Raw genomic sequence first — 22831 nt, 5'->3', positions numbered from 1 at the left:
GGTGTATTTAATGTACTTAAACTCACCTGACGGCGGAAAGGATAATACAAAATTTGAACTCAAGTTTCTCAGCTCAAATGTTTCGTCATGGGAAGATTATCAATTTCTTGACATGCTTACATGCCCAATCTCAAGGGCGGCGCTGCCGGACGATTCACCAATATTGAAATTAAAACCTATTATTAGTGGGAGAAATTGTATACATAAATAATCTCGTTGAAATGAATAACAACAGAACCCTCTGATATTACCTGAAGTTTTATAAACTAGTAGTGTATAAACCTTTATAAAACTGCGAGGTAGAGCAAATGTCACGAAATATAAGTACATAGTTTGTATATTGAAAAGAAAAGGTAGTTCCTTGAAAGTTTCTATAATTTCAAGCCTTTATGAAATTCGTTAAAATGCGACCGCAAAGTCGTTAAACTAGAGTACGGAACTTTAGGGTAGCAACTATGTTCGACCACACAAATAGCCAGGTGCAAGGAGGCACCGGTGAAAAAGTAGTTCAACCTCAACCTGAAGTTACCTTGTTTTCACTCAAAATTGGTTAATATGAAGCTCAGATGACTCGAATTACGGTCGAATGAATAAGTACCCGATGTATTGAGGAAATGCCGGTGAAAAGTAATTTGACCTCGACCTAGTGTATACCATGACCATAACCAATCTTGAAAAAGTTAATTAGACAAAAATCAATAGAAACTACCTTCTTTTGGCCATTGTTCTGAAATGTTCTGAAAGGACCAAATAAAGGAATGGCCAAAGCAATTATTGATACGGAGTACATATGTATCGGACATGCAAAAGAAAACGTCATATACTCGGCTGCAAGGATCGTCGTGAATAAGTCAGGGGAGGAAGTCTTCGCGAAAAAATGGGACGTTAAGTATGATTTAAGGAAATTTGACGTAAAATCTTATGAGTTCGGTCTAGATCTCGCAAACACCCCAAAATATCGGCCAGCGAGAGGCAAATTAGGAATCAAATATAACGGTAGAAAGGGAAAATACCTCTATTTTATTCAACATGAAATTAGGAAATTACAAAAACAATATAAAATCCGGTACTGGTATGTTAAAGGTCCTTGCCAGACAGATTTACTACTCCTCGACAAATGTAAAAAGTAAAAATTAGTTTACAAAATTGAGGGGAATCCAAACTGTGTAAAATATCAAGGAAAACATGACCCCCTCCAAGAAATAAAATATTACAAACAGTACTTGTACAATCCAAAGAGTGTACTATATAGTGCGAGAAGAAATGAAATTGTGTTTAAAAGAATTAAAACTTATCAATCAAAATCAAAAGTAATCAAGAAAACAAAAAAGCTGAAGCAATCAGATAATTAAAGTAACCCAATTACTCTTATGTTAAAACAATCAAATTCTTACGTGAAAGTAATTAAAGTATCTATCCCCCCAGATTAAGAATCAACAGTACGATAACCATAAGCAAAGTAACAAATTGAACGACAACAAGTCTTAATCTCACCTTGTTTCCTTCGGACAACAAAGATTATCATAAATAGTAAAAATATAATATCAAATTAGTACCTTGTCTCCTCATCCCCCCCCCCAAAAAAAAGAACAAGTAATAAGAATCTAAATTCTCGTTCAGTTACATATCATAAGAGGTGTCCCTATACTATGTCTAACGAAGTATTAATTACATAAACAGCAAAAAGGATGTGGATAAAAAGTATCATAACAATCTTCATTTCCCAAACCATATCCCAAGGTATCGTGAAACAGGGAATAATCTTCAAACATGAGAACTCGCTACTTGCAAGCCACAATGCCTGGAAAATATTTATGAAACTGGATCCCAAACCGTTTGAAACCCTATTTCAACGGGTAATGAGACTGGAGAAAAACACCACTGAATTAAAGGACTCTATATTCCAGTTCTTAAAATCGGACAAAGGCCTGCAGACAACTAAAGACATACACCATAAGGAAAATACAGGGGGTCTATCCCCCGTAATTCCCAAACTAAAATCAAAATTCCTAATAGATGACTTTGATTACAAAATGGCAAAGATCGATAAAGCTCTAAAAACTAGCAATAGAGAAAACAGAAGGAAAAGAGAATTAAGTAATGTGGACGGATCTATAAGCGAATATACTACAGCAAAATATACAACAGGTTCCTTCTTAGCAACTCCCAAGAAAAATAAACTCTACGACGGAAATTGCGCAATGCTAAACGAAATACCGAGCCTATGGACTTTTCTCAAGGAATTATGACAAAATCATGGCTGAACAAAATGTTACGAAGCGAATATTATCAAAACTCACAAAGGAAAAGGATTACAAACAAATTATTAACCTAAATGAATTAAAATTCTCAAATACACAACAAGATGATAAGAATAAAAAGCCTACTGAAAGAAAAAGAAAAGCCACCAAGACAACCACGCCTACATATGAAATTCCAGTAAGAGATATACAATCTTCAATGTCGGAAGCTAAGACGAGCACAGTCCCAGAAAAAAGCGCGCTTAGCAAGGAATTACCTAGAAATTTGACCACAGTAACTTATTTAAGACCAACGATACTTACGAAATGGACATGGTCAACAGGACCCATGTTTTAATGCACCCAGTCGATTGGTGTATTTACTATATGCTTTAGAGCAAGAATCCCCGTGAGGCATACCGAAATATAAACGATAAAAGTACAAGCAATTCAACCAGTAGAAGAGAAAAATAAAAATAAAAAAAGAGGAAGAAGACGATTACGTACACAAGAAATGTTGGACAATAGATGGCAAACGTACTTGTGCAAGATTAGCAATGGCCGACGAGTCGGCAAGGGAAGATATTGAACCATTACCTGAGCTAAACGAGAAAAACGCTCTATGAGTATCAATTCACCAATGTTTCCTAATATTATATAGACAGAGACTGCAAGCATTATTTGAATTGTTTAATACAGAAATGCAAAAGTTAAAGCAAAGTACCACGAGAGTTTTAGAGGTGTTCTTTCGAAAAAGCAAATACCGAAGATCAGCTAGTCTAATACCAATCGTGGCAGAATTAGCCTCACGCGTATTCGGGCTTTTGACTGTAGAAGACCTGAATATCCTAGGGGAAAACGTAGGAAAAGTAAATAATGCCATGAACGTGACCTTACATGTCCAGAAAATACAAGCCAGTATAGCCAATTATCAGAGAGACAAAATTGAAGCGATTTCAAAGAAAATATCAAAGACAGTAAGCATTATGAATTATTTAAAAAATGAAGTAGATCGTGTGATTTCCGATTCAAGTCTCACCATGGTATCGCTAGACATAGTGACAATGTCTTTACTTAACTTGGCAACTGATGTCAGCAAATTTGAATTTGCATTATTTGCTCTTACTGGAGGAACCTTGTCATATGATCTGGTGGACCCTTCGAGCCAAAAAAGTATCTTAGACGAAATAAAAACACATCTAACGTTCGGTCTACATCTACCAACAGAACCAGAAGTAGCAAACCTGTTCCACTATTACACCAAACTAAAAGTTCATATAACAGAAATAAGCCAACAACTATTTACAGTAGTAACAACTCCATTAATAAATCAACAATCCATATATGACTTGTATAAAATTTCTACGTTTCCAGCCAATATAGGCAAAACCAATTCGTACATGACTATCACCCCCGAAGCGGAATATTTACTTGTCGATCAAGATAGAAGAAAATATACCTTAGCAAATCCACAGGACCTTAAGGAATGCGTAGCATTCAAAAATCTAGTATGTCAACTAACCCTGCCTATTTATAACGTAAAACCTGGATCCTGTATGTTAGATATATTCTTAAAAGAGACCCAACAAGAGGGAATTCCAAATTCATGCGAAGCGCTAATAGGTAGTACTAAGCGCGAAATATTTATTAATCTTAGAAATGACCTATGGCTATTCTCCGTTCCAAAAGAAACAGTAGGGACTATCTCTTGTTATAATAATACAGAAAAAATCGATCCAAGCTACAGAACCGAACTACTATTACAAGACGTGGGAAAGATTATGATAAAACAAGGATGCCGACTGTTAACCAAATAAGCCACGGTACAAACGCCACTGAAAACCACAAGCACAAATATAATAAGTCCCAAAGTGGTCAATTTCAAACCAATAAATTTATCACATACAATTATTAATATCGCAAACGAAGAAGATAATACTTAAAGATGGTGAAAAATAAAGAATGTCCAGTGATCCTTACTATTGAAAAAAATAAAAGACGCTTTAGAATCTCAAATTCCCCTATTTACCAATGAAAACCAAAGATTGACGTATGTAGAAAGTAGATACGGAATATTCTCAACGAATTTTTGGTGGTATATCCTCCTGACGGTAGGATTCGTATTCATGATCTCATATTCTATAAGAATCGTATTGAACCTAAATTACGGAGGAATTTTGAGAATGACGCGTAGAAAAAGAGCAAAGTCAGATCACATCGAGCCGAGTGAGATGCAAAATCTAAACCCGGAACTCCCTGATAATCCTTAAACAAAAAATAAGGGAGGACATGATCGAGTGAATGGGAGTAGAGGTCCTCATTCGCGCCATGTCCAGTCCTAAATCTCTACTTACCGTTTTTGTAAACCCATGCAACTGCAAAGATGTATTTCTTAAGCGGCATGGACGCGCATAAACAGTAAAAACTTGGAAATTTATAGTAAATCAAGACCTCTCATAAAACCATGTAACCTACCTCGCATGTAGTTATATAATAAAAAAAAGTTAATACTAAATTAGATAAGTGTTGAATAACATTTAAAAATGTATTAAGTAGTGAACAGATGTCAAACGCACATCTATACAAGTATATATATATATTCACCAAATCTTGAAAATTTCATATTGTGTTATTTTTTTTGTAGACATGATCATTTCTCGTATAATTACTTAAATTGTCTCGTAGTAACCTAGTATTGCTACAATATGCATGTAGAGCATAATTGCTTTTATTCATTTTATAGTTGAGTTTAAATATACCCATATTAAATTGATGTGATTAGTACGACTAATTATGACTATTATTAAAAACAATAGTCCCCGTATAATATTTTATTAATGCTGTTCGTGTTTTAACTTGTGTGATTATAAAGAGCATATGATTCTGCCCAGATATTTATATTCTAGGATGCAGAGTAATCAGTGAGGATTAACTATTGGTGCACAAGCAAACAACACAGATACAACCCAGTAGCATCTACTCTCATCATTTGTCAACCACCGAAAAGTAATCACCGAGGAAACCCCTGAAGACAATGACCTGATGAAAATCCAAGTCATCCAAGCCTAGTACCAGGTAACACTACCCCAACCATTATCGGCGAATCAAGAAATCCATATATAAATATTCATATATGAAATGATCCACCCCGACCAGTCATGTCGTAAAACTGCATAAATATCCGTCAAATAACTATCCTTAGACGGCAAAGTCCTAAAGATCTAATGTTTATAACACCAAGAATAACCTTGGAGCCAATTCCTCAAAAATGGTATATCTTAAGCCTCAGATCAAAGACAATATGTTAAACCAAGAGGCCAAGATCAAGTTTTGAACATACCCAATTAGATGTCACGAAAACAACTATCCTCCTTGAGAAGAGGAACCGATCATAATCAACTTTGTGGGAAATATAAACTGTACGTGCTAAATTTTTCCCAAAATGAAGTGTTAAAAGAAGGAAACCAACCCGTCATTATCGTTTTATCCCTCAATAATGATATATCATTATAACAAGAATCAAAGACAATACATCAAATATAGAACCTGAGATAGAGTTTTAATCCATCCATAGTTACCCTTACATGTCTTACATTACCCTTAGTCCAAATAAAGGAAAGACTGTATGTGAAAAACTTACGGGAAACAGACTGTACGAGTATTAGACTTTCCCGAGGATAAAAGTATCCAAGAAGAGATACCCAGCCCATCGATCAAGATACACGTTTCAGGTAACCAATTCCCGAAGAGTTATGTACCTAGTGAACATTTCAACGACTCGGTAACATCAATTCAACGTATTTGACATGACAAACCACGCACGGACAATTTTGTGCAAATAGTCATACTTAGGAACACGCATTGTAAACGCTTATCCCAAGCAACAAGTGCCAAAAGAGGAAACACCATGAAGACAAACCATAAACAATTAGCCGACAGAATAATTAGTTCGACGGAAGCCCAAAATAAAGTGACAACGTATGTGAGTATTATAGACACTTAGAATGATGAAGTAAGTGTAAATCTTATGTATCTAACTATAACTTTAGTGAATACTAAACAAGATTTCATAATAAGTTGAAAATAAGTGTAAATTACATTTTCCCAATGTTGCAATCATACATAAAGTTTAAAAAATTATATTGTGAAACTTTTTATATCCAATCATTTGTCTTATATGTACATTAGTGCCTCGATATCAGTTATGTATCGTATCATTATAGTGTCAGGTGGAAGTATAGTCAAGATTAGAGAAAGAAAATAAATACTTACCATTTTAAGTGATAGAATAGTCGCAAAAGCAGAACTCGATTAGTTAGAACCATGTAGAACCAATTAGAATCAATTACGTAACGTATCATTATAATATCAGGTGGAAGTATTGTTAAGCTTAGAGAAAAAGCAAATATGTACCATTTTAAGTGATAAAATAGTCGCAAAGGCAGTACTTAATTAGTTAGAACTATGTAGAATTATTAGCATATCAGGTAAAGGAAATTTAGTATCAGGTAGATGGAACAATAATTATTACATAAGCATATAATAAAATATGTTAGTCAATAGAAACTCTTTGACCCTTTCGTCAAATAGAGCGTATAGGTGGTGGACTTTAAGGTGATGTTTTAATACATGTAGTCTAGCAGAATAATCGGGAACATGAAAAAAAAATATGTATCTTACCAAGGATAAGTTAATTAAAGCAACAAATATCAAGTCAAAAAAAAGGGGGGAAGCGAGATCAAAATTTAAAAGAGTAGAAAGAGTAGGGTGACACAACGATGAGGACATCGTTAAGAATGGGAAGGATGATATGTAATGGAATCAATTTCCAATACCCCAAAAATTTTCCAAGTAAAAATGCCCAGAATATAAACCCAAATAATTTAATTAACAAGTAATTGTCAAATTTAAAAAGTAGCGAAACATTGCATTACAATTACAACAATAAATCTTAGGTTTGAAATTTGCATAAAATATGTCAAAAATTGTATAAATTAAATACAATGTTAAACTCTTTATCTATTAAAAAATTGTACCATTCTGGGAAGACTTCCGAAGAGAAATGTAACAATAAATCTTAGTTTTGAAATTTGCATAAAATATTTCAAAAATTCTATGAATTAAATACAATGTTAAACTATGTATCTAGTAAAAATTTTTATCATGCTGGTAAGAATTCCAAAGCAGAATTTTAAAAGAATCATAAGCCGGTTCAAAAGTTAATTAAAATCATCTAGCTGATTGGTCCAATAGTAACATATGACAGATAGGGAAACCAATAGGATTGGAATATTATACTTGCTATCAACGCCCGGACTTAACCTCTGGCGAAATTGGAATAAGTAGATAGCGAGAACTTAGCAATTTTGAGTCAGTCTTAATTTGCAGTCTTTTTGTGCAGTCTTATTGAGACAGTCTTAATTTGGAGTCTTATGTCAGTCTTATGTGAGTCTAGAGTGAGTTCAGAATCAGTCTATTTTGGAATCTTTTTTTTTCTTACGAGAGTCTCACTTGAGATTCAGGACAGTTATTGTAGACTCATTTTCTCCTATGTGAATTAATAGACAATACTGTTGAATCAGTGACCAGTTTTAACTTAGTGCCATTATTTTGATATACCGAAGCTCTGTTTCAGTTTTGTGAGTAATAAATGCATCATCTTCTTATTTTATTCTCTTTATGCTAGTATTTCTCGAAATTAGCTTGTCCTTGTGGCTCCACTCGCTTCCAAGGGAAAATGAATCCATTCAATCTGATTTCGGCTCAGTATGTGCGTTAATGAGAGCACCCTATTTGTACAGTTAAATTAAACTCCCTACACACGAAGTTCCGCCTCCACTCAGGTATGTCATTCGCGAACCATCAGTTTAGAGTTTAACTAATTTCCCCCATTGAATTAATTAATTAAAATTTCCCATATGAGGAAACATCTGAAAATATCTGAATAAATAACTTTTTTATAAACCCCCCCATTACACAATGGTCGACCCTTTACTAGAGAGTAGTTAATGGATATTAGAAAGCCTATATTTTTACTAGCTAACTCAACTTTTGAAATAGTGCACCTAAAAGGTATTCTGAGTAATGTATATTTTACATCTCACAAAGCTACTGATTCTGTCATTTCAAGTCGGAATAGTGGATTACTAAGTATTCCAAAATCTCTGTCCCTTCTACAGATACTCATTTGAATGTGTAGTTTATGGCTTTGATACTGGAATAACAATAGAGTGACTTAAATAACAACTAAATCAATCTCCAGACAATCTGATCTATTCAGCACGAGAAGTAAGACTCAGATAGAAAAATGAATGCTATCTTATAAAAAATTGTTCAGTGCTTATTGTATTAAAGAACAAGGTGCTAAGATAATCTTTCATTAGTTTCTATGCCCTTCGCCCTAAATACCTAAAGCTTAAGCCTCAACAACTCTTAGATGTACAACGTTCACTAATACAAATAGAATAGAATGTATAAATAGTATTATTAGACATTGGCAGTCTATTAAAAGAGGCTTCATTTATGGTCAAAGACATAAACCATAGCGTCAATTTCTTCTCGAACGTATCATCTAACTAATGCCACAATACCCCTGAATCTAGTTGCTTACGTGATGGGGACTATTTCTGAACATTTCCGAATTATATGTTCGTCCCACCTGGACTGTTTCAAAGAAAAGAATAATTGTGTAGTTCCTCTTCATGGAGATGCATTCTGTTATATTGCTAGAATCCGTTATTTAAATTGCACTTATTTTCAGGGTAGAATATCAATATTTCAGTGTTTCTAGACTTACACAGAATTCTGTTTCCATTTCAATATATATTCCTCTTCTATGTTTTTTATTCCGAGTATAGCTTAGACATCCGTTTATCTTTTGCGAAGATCAATTAAATAGGAAGAGTAGTATATGAGACTTAACACGGATCGCTATATAGCAAAAATCAGTTTAGATCAGTCTTTGATTGGAAATCATGCCGTCAAACTTCTGAAAACCAATTATGGTAATATTTAAGGCAGGTCTTTAGCCCTAGGCTTGGTGTTTTTTACCTTAAAGCAAAATTTTTAGTCTATCATGAAGTTTTGTGAACGTACGATAACTGATATTGTGAATCTGTTTTGGGTAAGTGGTTAATAGAACTAGATCATAGTCAATATCCCATAATTGCAGAAACTTATTAAATAAAAGTTTAGCTAGTTCAAAAAAAATTTTAAAATTGCAAGATTGGCTTAAAAATTAAGGTGAAAATAGGCAGTACATGCACGAGCATAAAAACTTACTTCAAATAATTGATATAATAACTACGGGCTGCTTGTATAAGTTAAAACCCTGACAAACAGGCCTGGAGGGTTCATGCTTATAACAATATCCATTTGACTATTGGTCATTTTTTACAAAATTGGTACACCAAATATTCTGTAAAGAAGCATGTCTAATCTCTGGACGGGGGGGGCTGCTTACCGTCTGATTACTGTGGACTTTTAAAAATGGATCTAGATCTTTTAACTCAAATCGAATGAGTCTTTTCTAAAGTGTATATGATTCGCCTAGTCAATAAAAACCTTCTAGAAGACCACTGAACAGGGGGCAAGAGGTACAGCACATTTCTTGTAGATAGTGATAGGTTTAAAGAAACAGTTAGCAAGAATTTTTTACATTAGTAGAAATTGTACTAGTCTGGACTACAGTGTGTTAAAACCCTTTTGTTGAGTGGCCCGGGTGTGATAGAGACCGTTTTGGGGGTATTGTGGTTCAATAAATGAAGCTTGGGAAACAAAAATACTACTCCTAATTCTTTTTTCTGTAAATTGGTGAAAACGTCCTCTGTTGTTTAGAGAGGGCATAATATGACTTATTAGAACACGCGTAGAAGAGAGGTATGTAGCGACTAAGCGCATAAAAGATTCTATGTCTTTTGAGTTCGGTCTATTTAAGAAAGTTTCATTTTTTTAGATAGACGTGTTTTAGATATAATTAATGATACTCTCTTAAATTCAACTGCATCAAAACGTTTGAAGCAAAAAAAGCATTTTTATTCTTTTTAACAGCAGGCGGGCTTTTCAGTAACACTATTTAGCCCTTTTCCTTTTGCTTCACTCTGTGGGCTACAGAGCTACTGGCTTGATTGCCTCATATTTATTAGATATATTCAGATATCTTTCAGCAGATCTTTCGACTCTAGGAGTTCAAATATAAGATGATAGATGTCGATTTCTATACTCTGTGTGCAGGTATAGTTGGCTAGGCTCTTGGCTGATAGTGGGATTTTGTGGTGTTTGAAGTATTTTAACAGTTTAGAAAGCAAGGTATGTTGTGCAGACGTCAGCATATTACATTCAAATAGGCAATGGTCAATTGTTTCATTATTCATATTACAATGCCTGCAAAGAGGGGACAGGGGAATTGAACCACTTGAATTAGAAAGCTTATATGAGAATGCAAGGAAATTTAGTCCATTTGTTCCAGAACGAATTCTATGATAAATTTTAGAAAGATACTTATTGGGAAAGGGGGAAAGGATAGGATTAATCTTATTAAAATTAATATCTGATAGCCTCCATCGGTAAATATCTCTAATTGCGATTGGTCTCCCACTTGGCTGGTCAATATTTATAGCATTTTTTGCTATTTCATCAACCTGATGATTACCACTTATGCCAGAGTGGCTAGGAATGTACTGAAAGTAAGTTTTTATGCCACTTGAAGCAAGATTATCAATAATACTGAGACAATGATAAGTGTCAATGTCCAACTTATATTGAGGAGCTGAGGCCAGCAACTCAAGGCTTGATAAAGAGTCAGAAAAGATGATAATATTATTCGAATTTTCAATCAAAGAATGGTTTTGCTTAAGGTGTTCTAATGCCATTATTATGGCATTTAACTCAGCAGACATTATAGATAAATTATTAAATAATCTCTCGCCCATTGCAATTTTCAGGTGAGGAAGGAAAACACCACTTGCAACCTTCTCATTCATTTTTGACCCATCAACAAATATTTGGAAGTGATTTTTATAGGTAATTGTATTAAGTTCTGCAAATTTTTTCTGAACAAAAGCAATGGGGGTTAAATCTTTATTCAATTTTGAAAATTCAGTATTTATTATGGGAGATAACCAATTCCATGGAGGGGATTGGGGGAAAGTAGGTGCAATAGACTTTGCTGGTACAGGGAACTTCTTTTGAATATTGGCATACTCATCTGCAATACCTCTATACATGGCTGGATTTCTTAACCAATTATGTAATGTGTGTGAGCTATTTGATTCAATTTTTGTAAGATGTTTTATCAAGAGAAAGCTACGTCTCTCCCTTATTGTTGTTAATCCACTCTCCATAAGCAGAAACTTGGTGCTTGTGGGTTTCCTAAGACCAAATATGAGACGTATTATATCATTTTGTGTTGTTTCAATTTTTTGCATCTGGGTCTTTGCACATGCACCATAGACAATGAGCCCATAGTCAATATGGGGTCTTATATGTGATTTATAAAACTGGAGTAAGGTTTTCTCCTTACAACCCAAGGGTGTGGAAAGAAGTCTTTTTAGTATATTTGCTTTTCTATAACATTTTTTTATTGTGTTTGAAATGTGGAGGTGGAAATTAAGTTTTTGGTCAAGCATGAGACCTAGGTAATTAATATTATTATCTTCTGGAATAGTGGTTTTATTTAGAGTTAGTTTTGCATTAACATGGTTTCGCTTCCTGTGAAATTGGATTATTTTTGACTTGGTGGGTGCAATGGGTAAATCTGAATGTTGAGAGAATTTTTCAAACTGGAAAAGTGACTTTTGCAGATTTGACTGTGCTATCTGAAAGGTGTTGCCAGATGACCATAGCACCAGATCATCAGCATATTGTAGATTCGTGTGGGGTAGGTTCATGTCCCAGAGATATAGGGCAAATAGGAGGCAACTGAGGACTGCTCCCTGAGGTAGGCCTTTGGATATTGTCTTTTGGGGTGAAGAGGCTGAACCAACACAAACAATGAAACTTCGCACTTCTATGAAGGATTTAATAAAGGATACTAGCTTGGGAGGTACTCCAAGGTTTGCAAGTTTATTTAAAAGGATTTGGTGGTTCACATTGTCATATGCTCCTTCAAAATCAAGGAAAGCTGCCACTAGGATATTATTTTTTGAGAAAGATTCATTTATTGCATTTGTTAGCAAAATGAAAGCATCTGTTGAGGAGTGGTATTTCCTGAATCCAGTTTGAGTGTGTGGGATCATGTTATTTTTCTCAACAAACCAGAGGAGTCTGTGATAAATCATTTTCTCCATTATTTTCCCCATCACAGGTGTAATCATTATGGGCCTATAAGACTCAGGGTTATCTTTTGGTTTATTTTTCTTTAGGATTGGTAGGAGGGATGAACATTTCCATATATTGGGGAACCTAGAGGATGCCCAAGCGTGATTATAACAATTTAGCAGTTCTTGTTTGTATGAAGGTGTGAGATTCTTTATCCATGTAGGGTGTATATTGTCATAGCTGCTGCTAGTTTTGGACCTAATATGATGTATTGCATTATTCAATTCCTGGATTGAAAATGGATTAGTTATGTACTCGGATCCTGGGCGTGGTTTGTAACTAGGGTTCATAGGAATTGTTGACAGATTGATTTGATTATTTGATGTTAGCTTATTAACAAAAAGAGTTGCAAATAGGTTAGCCTTTTCAATATCATTGTCATAATGGGTATTATTATGTATAAGCTCATACAGGAGTGGGTTGGGAGAAGTCTTTTTCCCACATATGTGGCTTATGACTTTATGTATAATTGGCTCATGCGTTTCTCTGGAGAGATTATTTGCAAAATTATTCCAGTATTTATATTTAGCATCTATTATAGTCCTTTTTAGATTAGATTCTGCTTGTAATTTTTTTAAATATGTAGTAGGTGTTGTTTTTTTTATGAATTCTGTCCTACCTGCCTTTTTTATCTTCCATTTATTTAGGCACTCATTTGTCCACCATGCTTTAGGAATTTGTTTAGGGAATGTTTTCTTAGGTGTTGTCCTGGGGATAGTATGATTAGCTGTATTTATTAGTAAAGATGTCAAGGCTTCAGCATGTGTGTCAACTGTTGTGTTAGAAATGCATGAACTTTGGGTGAAACTTGTAATTTCATCATTTAGCTTATTTTGGAAAATAGACCAATTTGCTTTAGTGTTGACATAATTGGAAGTATGAGAAGAAGTTTCAGCAGGTTCATTTAGGGAGCAAACTATAGCAAAGTGGTCTGTACACAGACTATCAATTTTATTTATGTAAATTTTGTTCAAAAAATTTAGAGACACAATTTGTAGGTCAATTGTGGAGAATTTGGCACTTTTGGGGTTAAAATATGTATTTAGGTTTGGAGGGGTAGCAACAGCTAATTCATTATTATTTGAAATCATATGCTCAATAAATTTACCAGCTTTATTTGCTGGTTTATTCCCCCACAAAAGGCTGTGGGCATTGAAATCACCACAAATAATGATGTTTTTTAACATATTAGAATTATTTATATAATTAAAGAAATCCTTGGCATCTGAAGTTTGGCCATTAGGGTTATAAAAGCTTATTATGTAGGTTTTTAAATTATTCAGCCAAACACTTATACCAATTAAATCAACATCATTTTCAAAATCTGGAAAATTGATGCCACAAAATTTTATATTATTATTAACTAATAAAGCTACACCACCTCCTTTTCTCTCTGAAGATCTATCCTTTCTCAGGATAGTGTATCCCAGAGACTTAATTTGTTGATTTTGGGTTAAATGAGTTTCCTGGAGGCAAGCAATATTAATCAAATTATTATTCATAAATGATATTAGTTCATTTAGCTTATTTTCTGTGAGTGATCTTACATTCCATTGGAGTATTGATAAATGTTGTGTTGTTGATTTATTCTTCATATGAATGTGTATCAATGTTCAGCTTTGTTAAAAGTAAAGCAAGATCTTTTTTTGCTTGAATGAGTATATCATCTGGGATGTAAATTTTTGCCAATTCTGCAATAATTTTTGTTTTCTGTAGTTGATGTATGTTCATGACCTGAACTGCATTACAGTTTAGAATGAATAAGCATATATTTGGGGATTGCATTTTTGGTAGTGCATCCTGTTTGTTGGTTAATGGATTGATTCCTGGTAGTGTTTCTGGTTTGTTTCTTCTTGGGAGGGAGGGCCAGGCTGGCCTCATTTCACCGGACAAGGAGGCTTGTTGGCTTGGTGATTGCTTCTGATAGGGATTTGAGCTAGGGGGCTTAGAAGATGGTGTCTTATATGGGGTGCTTGATGCATTGGGGGCATTTGACTTGGGGGTTTTGGTTGGTTTCATTACAGGCTTTATTTGGTATTGTTGGGCAGCATTTGCTTCCATTGCTGCAAAGGGGTATGGGATGGCCTTTTCTGTTGATATTTGGAGTGTTAGAGCTCTCTTCTTGTATGCAGGGCATAATGATTTATTTGTAGATTCATGTGGGCCTTTGCAATTGATGCATGTAGGCTGAGTGTTGTTGCAAGTTGTCAGCTCTTTAGGATGGAAAGATTTACAGTTACTACACTCTTGGAGAATTTCATTGCATTTGTTTGTTGTGTGTCCCAGTTTGAAACACTTCTGACACTGAATAGGCTTAGGTTTGTATTCCTTGTGTGGTTTGATTTGTCCAAATAGGAATAATTTTTCTGGGATATCAATTTTATCCTTCAGTGTGAATAAGAAGGATCTACTAGTTTTTAGGCCAGTAGAGTTAGGTTTTCCAAGTTGGGTAACATCCTCAACTGGGATTGTGTTTCCAGCCCTATCTGAAAGGCCTTCTTTTAACTCCTGAGTAGATATCTCTGGGGGAACATTATAAACTACTATTTTTGTTGGTGAGTGTTTTGGGTTCCAATTAGATGCAATAATTGGGGTCTTCAGAAGGGATTTCAGGTTAATTATTGTATCTGCTGATTTCTGATCTTCTACAGCTATTAGCAGAGATCCATCACGGTTAATGTTAAGAGAGAACATTGATTTTAGCAATTTAAAAATTGCAACTCTTATTGCAGAGATCATTTTTATTTCAAAGGGGGTAGTGGGATTAATTTTAAGGTAAATTCTTAAGTTTTTGGAGGGATGATCTTGGGCAGGGAGAGGGGAAATGCTTTTAATTGGGGAGATTTTTTTCCTTTTTTTAGAACTTCTAGAGAGGACCTCTTGAAACCCATTATCATCATTTATGGTTACATTAGACCCTACACTTATCATTGTCATATTCTCCTAACTGGAGCTATCATTTGAACTTTAAGAAAGTGTGCTTGACCAGCCAAGATGGGTATCTTTCACTATGGCACATTCACTGGAATTTGAATTGGGATCTGGGGGGACATTTTTTTTTGGAGGACTTCTAAACAATGCCTATTGGAAAAAGCTTTAAACAGAGAAAAACAAAACTAAAACAAGAAGGGAAAATGGAATGATATCAAACCGTCTGCACTATACTATGGGGAGAAGAACACCACAGTATAGCCCTGAGGATGAGTTGAGCAGGATTGGTTTGGTATAACTGCTGATTAGAAGCGATAATAATTCACAAGAAAATTTTTAAAACACAAGGGATAAGTTACCCTCTTCGTCCTCCCTAACCGATACCATTGCATCTGAATTCTACTTCTTAAGCTGTATGTAACAGACATCTCTTGAGGAAAGGTATTCCTCCAATTAAGGTTGCCAAAATTTGGGTTAAGCACTAATTTTTCAAATGTCCGTTAATTATAGATGATGTTAGACCTCTCAACGCGCCTTTAGCAATTTGTGCAATTTATTAAACTTCTCCTTATGTGCGATGATATGTTTTTAAAAAATATATAGGAAATAACTTGATAAACAATTGAATTAATTTAATCATACGTTTGATATTTTACAAAATCTTTGTTTTGTTTTCACCAATACTAAAAGAAATAAATGAAATATGCAAGTGTAATATGTGTTTTTGAAATTACCTGCGTCTCTTTGTTATACAAATTGGAAAGCACGTTCAAATATAGATGGAGATATCCAAGTTGATTCTTAGATTTACTCCGAATTTGTTTAACCATTGTCTTTGTAAAATAGGATTGGACCTATATCCCTCTTTCTGACATCTTGAGTTCTTATTAGTTCTAAGCAGTCAGTTTAGCAAACCTTCTCTCTTTTTGAACAGGTGAACTCGCCGCCACCCCATGGGACAAAACCTAGTCAAGCAAAGTCACGTGTAAAGGCCTGGTCACCCATTACAACAGAGATGGTTCATCATCTCTTACTAGGTTGCTAGCTACCGCTGCAACCCGGATTGGCCCACTTCGGTGAGGTTAAACAGCACCCAGTTCGGCCACACTATACTAAACCCACTACACTCTAAAAGCAGCATGTCCAGTACTACTTCGACTTTTATTAACAATAAACCATTGAATTTTTATAGAAACCCAAAAAAGAGAATCAGTTTTTCAAATTATAAAAATGTGCATATCAAAATAATTAAAGGATTGGCAGCCTAAAAAAAGCGTCCTCCGTGAGTGCCTTCTGTGTAATGGTATCATGTGGGGTAAAGTGGGCAGCGGTATCTTTGGAAGGGTCAACAAGAAACTGACGAATGAGGATGGACTACAAAAGGCAATTTCGTTAAACGAATCCAGACTAGAACCTTAAGTTTGCTTGAATGTTATGAATTCCATCTAGTTTTCATCCTCGTGTAAATGGGCTCTTAAGGGCTGGGCAAACGTAGCTGATTTCGGGAACCGATTTCAGTATCAGTGGGCAAAGGATAGTGGCAAGAAACATTTGTTGAAAGAAAAATTTATGGCGTGAGATTTTAAAAAAAAAATATCCGAGACAAAAATATCCAACTGGATTTTATGAATAGTTAAATGATTCATTTCACATTAGGTCTCAGCTCAGTAGCGGCATCTTTCAACACATATGGCTCTGGGTTACTAGTGTGGTATCTATCTATTTTTTTGTGATGATAATTATCTAATTTTTTAAACTCTTAAGCCCTCGTTAAAACACCCAAAACAAATATTCAATATAAACTCTACTCCGATTTATTTTAAAATCGTCGCTGAGTGGGACATCAGCTCACGACCTCAACTACGTGCGTCGAACCCTGTCCTGACCAGCAGGACAACTAGAGATGGCTTAATCTATTACTCTCGTTGTGCCATTATTATTCTTCGGTTGTTGGGCAAATATTACTAACAAAAATAAATTGGAAAATTTTGAATATGTGTAGAGGTAATTTCAATATGCGTAGAGGTATCTTACTTCGTTAGGTTATTGGCAAAATATTGCTAGCAATTGAGACGTTATAATTAATCTTAAAGTTACATTATTTTATTTTTGCAGCTTTTAATAAAAAAGGCAAAAATTAATTTGATTTTTTTGAATTACATTTTTTTTTTAATGCACAAAAAAAAACAAAAAAAGAAGAAGCATTAATAAAAACAAAAATTACAAAATACAAATTAGGTATTTTGAAAGTAGTCATATATAAAAATTTTACCTGTTAAAGAATAAGAAACAGTAAGATACATCTAAAATTGTCTGCCCGGGGAAAGTCTGAACCTTCACAGGGTGTTCAGGCGTGAGGGAGTTTTTACACCCATAAATGTGAAAATATATTGAATAATTTTTAAGAAAACGCTAAAAATTTTAAACGTTTAACTAATATCTTACATCTTTGGTCATTTTTTTGAAAACGTATTTCATCATTCTTCTCTGATCAGCGGTCTGAGAAGAATGTTGATTATATCATCACAGGTTTCTATCTATCTTTTTTCATTAATTGCTAATTTGGTATTAGCTAAGTGTGCTAACATCAGTGATAATTTAGATATAATACAAATTTTTAGTTAAAAAACGATACACTTTTCAAAAAAAATGTACTATATTAGTTATAATAAACGAACGGAACATTTTTTAAAACTGTTGAGTCTTATGATTAACTCACTGTCAAGGTCTGTATGTTATCAATATTGGTTAGAATGTTCGAAGTGACATCTTATTTTCGGAGAATTGTTTTAAATTAGTCGATTGACCATACTGAATAATCTTTGGGAAAAAATATATCATTTTTACATAGTAATTATAGTCGAATTATGAAAATCCATGTTTTACATACAATATTAATAAAATCATTGCACTTGCATTTTAAAGCGTTGCCTTATGATAAATTCTCAGTAATTTAAGCCCTCTTTCAGACTATGCGTCACTCTATCACTGCCAATCCTAGTGGCCCACTCTTTGACTTTTAGTATTTCGATTTTATTAATCCTACAAGTTATTTATTGTAGTATAGTTTATCAATTTTTGTTTCTTTGGATCTGTGCCTTGTCTCCCCCTTCTCCCTTTCGATATATAGGACCTCTTTTTAATGAATTTTTGCACACGTGTTTGGTCTTACGCACAGTGTCTTATGGCATTTCCAAATACTATTACCGCAATGAAAAATTAAAATGTTTATCGTGTCACCTAAAAGAAGGTTAAACCAAGTACTAAAAAAAACAATTTATGGTGACTATACAAAACCTTGCACAATTTGTTTGGCTTTCTGAAGAAGAGGTCCGAATGGTAACTGCAGTAATGTAATAACCCAACGAACAACGGTAATGAAAAGGAAAATAATTTTGACATAAAAAAGCTTGGATTTCTACTGCTTCTTAGAAGGAAGAAAGAGAGTACATCACGTTTTAGAAAAGTCGAAAAACCTATGAATTGTTTTAGAAGCAACTTGGAGAGGGAGATGGTCAATCGGTGGAGCTGTCTCAATTTAGGAGGAGGAGCTTAATTAAAATTTGATCAAATTATAATAATAGTTCTGAGAGTTAGATAATGTATGGTTAAATATTTTACAAATATTTATTTTGAGGGGGTACGAAAGTATGTTTCAGAAAATGAATTCACAGACCGGGGTCGTGGCGTGTTTAGTTTAATTTCGTAATGAATTTGGTGCTACCACTGAGGAAATGTGTAAATTAACTACAAGACATTGTCCAAGTAATTTACTAAGTGGTAAATTTAAAAATTTTAAAAGAATTTTAAAAGAAATTTTAAATTTTAAAAGAAATTAATTATGCTATGTTTTTCCGAAAACCATTTTTAAAGGAGTACCACTCTAGCTAAACTTTTTGGCGCGCAAAATGTATTTAGAATAGTGTAATTATCAATAATCATTTATGCGTAAAAGAGGGAAAGGTGGCTGAAAAATTAACTGAGTTCTTGAGTGAATCTAGTTGGCTCCTTTTGTTTCAAATCAGGGTTGTCAATTGCGTTATTGTCAAATTTTATTTGTTTATATCAGGGATAACACCATACGTCATTTGTTACTTTTCTGACTGGGATCAGGAACTCTTAAGATGAATTCCGATTAAAAGATTAAAAAAAAGTCTCTATAAGACAGTAGTAAAGTAGAGCACATTTGCAACCACTTCCAAAACAAAACTTATCAGAGGCAAAAATAAGAAGAAAGAAGAAGAAGAAGAAGGATTTATTGAAAAAAAAACATATAAACAAAAAATTATTGCTGCCTCCCCTAAAAAGAGAAGCTTGTCCGTGGGGGAGGTAGAGAAAACAAAATCCTTAAAACAAAGAACACTTGGCCACCGACACCCCTAATACCATCACACTAAACAATAAATACAAAATAATATCATATATTATACATCCTCTGGGAACATCAGATAAACAAAACCCCACAATAAATAAATCAATTAATCAGTCAAAACTCATATTCAGCAAAAAGCAGTTCCTTAATGATTTTTCTAAAAATACTGGGGTCACCAATAGTCTTAATATCACTATTCAAACTATTCTATTTCCGTGTACCTCTATAAAAAACAGAAAAACATGAACGGGAAGATATACCTCTAGGTACACAGAAGTCCGCGCTACCCCTTGTATCATGAGAATGAACAGTAGACCTAATGGACAATAAATCACCAAAACAACGAGGCTGAGCATCCTGCTGCAGTCAAAAAATAAACCACAATACATAGAATTCACGAAGGCCTGCAGCCGGCAAAATTTTTAAAGTTGGGTAAATTTCTCGAACAGACATACGTGGAGATATACCGGCTAAAATTCTTACTGCATGATTTTGTAGAAGTCTTATTGGTTTTAGGGTAGAAGAAAAAGTAGAGAGCCAAATACTTGAACAATAAAGTATAGACGGGTCTATTAAAGAAAAATAAAGATGGCGAAGGACAGATTTGAGAAAACAATGATGGACTTTCTTCATTATACCGAGATTTCTTGCCAGAATTTTGCTAGTTAAAGTAACATGTTCCTTAAAAGATAAGAGTTTCATCTATTACAATCCCAAGGTATTTAAAAGACGCAGTCCGTTTTATAACGCCATTGGGCATATCTAATTCCTTGATCCATGGGTAAAGGTTTGATGATCGCGAGAAAATAATAAAGTTAGACTTAGCCATGTTAATCCTTAATTTATTTACCCTCAGCCATGCTGTAATTCTATTAACTGATTCCTTCGTGGAAATCTGCAGCAGCTCTGCTGTCTTAGCTGTGCTAATGGCTGTTGTGTCATCAGCAAAAAGTGAAACCGTTTCATTAGTCGGGTTTACCGTTAGTTCATTTATTCTATAGCAAAAATTATTTAGACAATTTGGTAAATCATTAATAAATATCAAGAATAATATAGGACCGAGAACTGATCCTTGCGGAACACCTATTTCAATACGCTTTCTTTCGGAAGAAGTATCATTTAGTTGGACATACTGATAACGATTACTTAAAAAACTTCTTAAAAAATTTAATGATTTACCCCTCAAACCATACACCTCACACTTCTTAAGTAGAAGCTCATGATCCACAGTATCGAAAGCTTTCATCAGATCTAAAAATATAGCACCTATTTTGAAACCTTTATCTAATACATCATTAATAATAGTTGTCAAATAAATCATCGCCTGTTCCGTTGTCCTTTTTCTACTGAACCCAAATTGTGTCTCTACCAGTAACTTATGATCCTCCAAAAAAACTCATCATTCTAATACTAAAACACTTCTCTAAAACACAGGAAATAATGGATAAAACAGATATCGGTCTATAAATTCCTGGGTCATTTTGAATGCCACCCTTATGAATTGGGATTATACGGGCAACTTTAAAAAAATCTGGGAATTTTCCTTGACGAAAACACTCATTAATTAACACACATAAAACTTCAGTTATAACAGGAAAAATACATTTAAGTGTTTTTGGAGTAATATGATCGCTACCAGATGAATTACTACGCAACCCATAAATAATTTTTTTAATTTCATCAACCGTTAGAAGTCTAAGGTGAAGAGACACATCAATTGGGTCCCTCAGTAAGGACTCGGACGATGGGTCACCACTATCAGGCACAACTGACATAGCTAAATTCAGACCAATATTTGAAAAATAAATCAGAAAATCATTGTAAATGTCCTTCTCAGAATTCAAAGTTTTTCCCATTACACTAATTAATTCATCATGTACACTATTTATTTTTAATCAAATCAGTTCTTTTATTAGTCCCAATGTTTTCTTAGGGCATCATTCGCCCTCCTTAAAATTTTTCTCAAAATATTTCTTTTTTTCATTTCTTAAAATTGTATTCCACCTATTTCGATAAATTTTATATAATTGCTTATTTTCTTGTGTCGGGTTAATCATTTGAGCTCTAAACAATTTATCTCTTACATTTATTTGCTTCAAAATCACAGGACCAATCCAAGGTTTTTTACTTGAGTGCTTTCTATTAAACGGTTTCAATATGACTACTTGACTTATCAAGCTCTGCAACTTTTCATAAAATAAAACAAACTTTGAATTTGCGTCCTTAACTTCGCCTAGAACATCGTACCAATCCACCTTTTCTATATCATTATTAAGTTTTACCATCGCACTTTTACTGATCACTGGAATCCTTGAGTTTTTGCCTTTAACCACCTTCGTGACAGTTCTAAAGCTAGCTGAAACTCCAAAGTGGTCAGATACATCGTTGATAAGGACCCTGGGAACACTCAAGGGTATATTAGAAAGGATATTATCCAGAAGCTTAGCTGATGTTCCTGTAATTCTTGTAGGGATATTTATACAAGGATGCAACCCATTGGATAAACTTCTATTAATAAATTCAGTGCTAGCAGATGACTGATCAATAAGGTCAATATTAGAATCCCTCATAATAAAACATGGCATAGAGTTAATCAGAAGTTTCATTAATTGTTCTTCAAATAGGTCCATAAAGTCTTGGAGCAGGCTTTGTGGAGGTCTATATACTACAACAATACAAAAATTCAAATTCTCTCTAGTTATATGTAAAACAAAACACTCACAAACTTTCTCTCTATATATTGTAAGATCTTTTCTTATTGAAACCTTACAATCAGCCTGAATGTAAGCTGATAGGCCTCTGTGTTGGTAATACTTGTGATTCCTTACACATAAATTGTAACCAGTGATATGTAGCATTCGCCAGCTGTTATCATTTAACCACGTTTGAGTTAAAGCGATCACCTGAAAGACATCAGTATTTATTAATTCCGATAAAAAATTATGCGCAGAATTCAATCCCTGACAATTCA

This window comes from Artemia sp. Qi Xiang Cuo, unplaced genomic scaffold, assembly GCF_049724085.1.
Source record: "Artemia sp. Qi Xiang Cuo unplaced genomic scaffold, ASM4972408v1 HiC_scaffold_3386, whole genome shotgun sequence".
In the NCBI taxonomy this organism is placed as follows: Eukaryota; Metazoa; Arthropoda; class Branchiopoda; order Anostraca; family Artemiidae; genus Artemia; species Artemia sp. Qi Xiang Cuo.
This window is presented reverse-complemented; position numbering follows the sequence as displayed.